Below are 4,187 nucleotides of genomic sequence, written 5' to 3'. Positions count from 1 at the left end.
GACCGGTCCCTATGATGTGCACAGACCACCAGGGGCAGACGCTCAACACAGGAGCTGCCCCCTGGTAATCAGTACACTCCCAACTGGCGCCAGAGGGCTTACAGCTGGCTGCCACAGCCCAGAGACTACAGCAGAGGAGCAGCAAGCCTACCAAGCGGTGGCAGCAGGCACAGCAGGTCTGGGATGAGCAGGAGTGGCAGGCAGGAGCAGCAGGTGGCATTGGACTGCCAGTTTTTTGGGTTTTTTTAAAATATATTTAATTGAGTTTTTACAGAGAGGAAGGGAGAGAGAGAGTTAGAAACATTGATGAGAGAGAAACATCGATCAGCTGCAGCCCGCACATCTCCCACTGGGGATATGCCCGCAACCCAGGCACATGCCCTTGACCGGAATCGACCCCGGGACCCTCCAGTCCGCAGGCCAACGCTCTATCCACTGAGCCAAACCGGTTTTGGCGGACTGCCAGCTTTAACCGATCCCCGCAGACCATGCCGAGGGACCCCACCAGTGCACAAATGTGTGCACCAGGCCTCTAGTCTATATATATAAAAACCTAAGTGACTGGACCAGATGACCAGCCGGTAGCTATGACACACACTGACCACCAGGAGCCAGATGCTCAATGCAGGAGCTGCCCACTAGTGGTCATTGTGCTCCCATAGTGGGAGCACCACCAGATGCCGAGCTCACGGCTGGTGAGCGCAGCTGCGGCAACGTGAACCTCTCCCACAGACATTCCCCCTGTGCGACCAAGTGGCTGTGGCTGCAGGCGCAGCGGAGCTCAGGCTCCTCCCCGGCTGCCTGCCACAACGCACACTACTTCATTCTGTATAGGATCAACGTGGACAGTGGGCTGGAGCCCAACCAGCTGGTGGGTAAGACCAGGCTGCAGTGCAGAGGTCCACTGATTCCGGAGGTCCACTGATTCCCGCAGGCCAGGCCGAGGGATCCCACCGGTGCATAAAACCCTATATAAAACCCTATATAGATTACTTGATTAAAGCTGGAAAGTTATTAGAGTCACCTCACAAACCAAGTAGCAGGAAAAAAAGTGAATTCATAATTATTCCGTCAATGATGATGATCTCAAGTTTAGATATATATATTTCCCATTGATTTTTTTTTCTCCAACTTAATTGTCTTATTTGCAAGGAAGAGTTTTCAGAAGAAATTGTTCCAAGTAAATGACACTGATTCCTCATCACAAAACATTCCATTTTCATAGAAAAAAATTTGAGTTTTTTTCAGCATATACAAATACAGTCAGGAAACAAAGGTTGTAGCCTTATACAATTGCAGAATTGATTATTTTACCATCTTGCTTAGAAATGGTTAACATTATGTTTGAAGTTGGTGAAGAAAAGGAAATAGAAAAGGTGCCACTTTTGAGTAATTCTACTTGTGGACATTGTAAAACATCAGCTGTCATAGAAACAGCACTATGCCAGATGGCGGTTAAATCTGATGTTTTTCATTACAGATTGATGAATCAGTAGACATTAGTGAATGTGCCCAGTTAATGGTACTGGTTAGAATCCCCTGAAGAGAAATTTTTAGAATACCTACTAAAACAAACTACTTGAGATGAAATATTCAAAATTATAAATTTGAAAAAACAACATACTATGGAAATCTTTCCTCATTTTGTGTGTTAGTGCTGCTTTATATCAAGAGTTTACCTGAAAACCCTGAATATAAGCACGTGAATTGTTTTATTCCATTTTGCATGGGAAAAACTTAGTTTGTCTGTAGGCCTGAATTCCACATTAAATTATGTTTTCAAAATGGTGAATTTAATAATAAACACTTAAAATGGAACTCACCGTGTTCTAAGAATGTTGTGAGAAGTTTATATATATTTGCTAATTGTCATCACACAAGTTAATAATCTAGGTACTACTGTTATGTCATCCCATCGATAGCTGAGGAAATGAGGCACAGACTAGTTAGGTAATTTGCCCAAGATCACATAGCTAGGAGGTAACAGAATCAAGATTCAAAGACAGGAAATCTAATTCCAGAGTCATTCTGGGTTTTTTTGTGTGTGTGAGTGGTTTTTTTTTTTTTTTAACTTTAAGAAAAATTGTAGTAAAACATACATAACATAAAATTTATCATCTTTGCCGAAACCGGTTTGGCTCAGTGGGTAGAGCGTCGGCCTGCAGACTGAAAGGTCCCAGGTTCGATTCCAGTCAAGGGCATGTACCTGGGTTGCGGGCACATCCCCAGTAGGAGATGTGCAGGAGGCGGCTGATCAATGTTTCTCTCTCATCGATGTTTCTAACTTCCCTCTCTCCCTCTCTCCCTCTTCCCCTCCCCGTCTTCCCCACCCTCTCCTTTCTTCTCTAAAAATCAGTTTTTAAAAATTTATCATCTTAACCATTTTTAGGTGTACAGACTGACAAGTGGAATGTGTTAAGTACATTCACATTGTTGTGCAACCAGTCTCCAGAACTCTTTTCATCTTGCAAAACTGCAAACATGTCCATTAAACATGTTCTATCACTTTCTTCCCTTGCCTTTGGCAACTATCATTCTACTTTCTGTCTCTATGAATCTGACTACTCTAGGTACCTCGTATAAGTAGATTCATATAGTATTTGTTTTTTTGTAACTGGCTTATTATAATTAGCATAAAGTCCTCAAGGTTCATCCATGTTGAAGCATGTGTCAGAATTCCTTTTAAAAGCTGAATAATATTTCATTGTTTGTATCCAGCATATTTTGTTTATCCATTCATCTTTTGATGGACACTGGGTTGCTTCCACCTTTTGGCTGCTGTGGATAACGCCACTATGAATGTGTGTGTGCAAATAATTGCTTGAGTCCCAGCTTTTAAATTATTTTGGGTACATACCCACAAATGGAATTACTGGCTCATATGGTAATTCTGTGTTTAACTTTTTAAAATTGCCATATTATTTTTTGTAGTGACTGCACCGTTTTTTATATTCCTAAACCAACAGGGTACAAAGGTTCCATTTTGTCCATATCCTCACCGATATTTATTGTCTGTTTTTTGTTTTGTTTAATAATAGCTATCCTAATGGCGGTATCTCATTGTGGTTTTGATTGCCATTTCCCTAATGAGTAGTAATGTTGAACATCTTTTCATGTGTGTATATCTTTTTCTGAGAAATATCCAATTTATCTCTTTTATCTTTTGTTGCCTGTGCTTTTGGTGTTATAGAAAGAAACCATTGCCAAATCCAATGCCCCCTATATTTTCTTCAGAGTTTTATACTTTTATCTCTTACTAGAGACCCGATGCATATATTAGTTCTTTTCCTAACTTTTTTGGTAAGAATAAAATTGTGGTTCTTGGGGATAGCCCAGATTCAGTCACTTGAATTATGGCATTTGGTATGGCAGATATGCTGAATGCTAATATATCTGCCACTGAACAAACCTGAAATAGAGGGGTTTACATACTTTTTATTGGCCAGGGGTCAAAATTTTTTTTATACATACAGTGATCTTTTAAAAAATGTGTATGGGTAAGAGTGATAAATATTTTGTTTGTAGGTAGAAGTATGATGCAAAGTGTTAAATTGAAATAGTTCTTGTAAATTTTTATTCAGCAATGAGTATTTGTTCCAAGGGCAAAACATAATTTTATATAGGGCTGAAATTTGTAATTGGAATTGGTGGAAATCCAAAAAAAAAGGTTAAAAAGAGAGGTAGAGGCCATTTTGTAAAGGCTCCACAGTTTGGAATGAATCCTATAGTCAGTGGAATGCTACTAAAGACTTTCTGAGCAGGGTAGTGATATCATGAACACAGTGTTTTAGGAAGTTCAGTTTTGGTAGTGGTATATAGACAGATTGCCTCAAAGGGAGCGACACCAAGAAATCACTTTGCCTATTGCTGTAATATATACACTAATTGCTGGGGTCCAACCCCAGCGGGTCCAGGGGTCCCCAAAGGTGTGGACAGAGTCGGCGGAGAAGGAATGACACGGAGACAGCGTTCAGTTGATCAGCAGCCTTGCCAGGATCTCTAGCCACAATCTCCAGCCAAGTTCGGTTTTTAGAGAGAGAGAAAGGGACAGGGATAGAAACATCAATGGACGAGAGCATAATGGATCGGCTGCCTTCTGCACTATTGGTGATCGAGCCCAAAATCTGGAATGGAACCAGTGACCTCTTGCTTCCTGGGTAGATGCTCAAATGCTGAGCCACACTGGG

General features: G+C 41.3%; 1 protein-coding gene across 2 annotated transcripts in view; it reads left to right on the top strand.

Annotated features, from left to right (window-relative positions):
• Positions 1 to 4,187, top strand: part of ZNF609 (zinc finger protein 609) — a 177,389-nt gene that overhangs the window by 54,260 nt on the left and 118,942 nt on the right. The window lies entirely within an intron of this gene.

This window comes from Myotis davidii, unplaced genomic scaffold (assembly GCF_000327345.1).
Source record: "Myotis davidii unplaced genomic scaffold, ASM32734v1 scaffold461, whole genome shotgun sequence".
NCBI classification, from domain to species: Eukaryota; Metazoa; Chordata; class Mammalia; order Chiroptera; family Vespertilionidae; genus Myotis; species Myotis davidii.
Note: the sequence above shows the minus strand (reverse complement) of the source record. Positions and strands in the feature narration are given on the sequence as shown.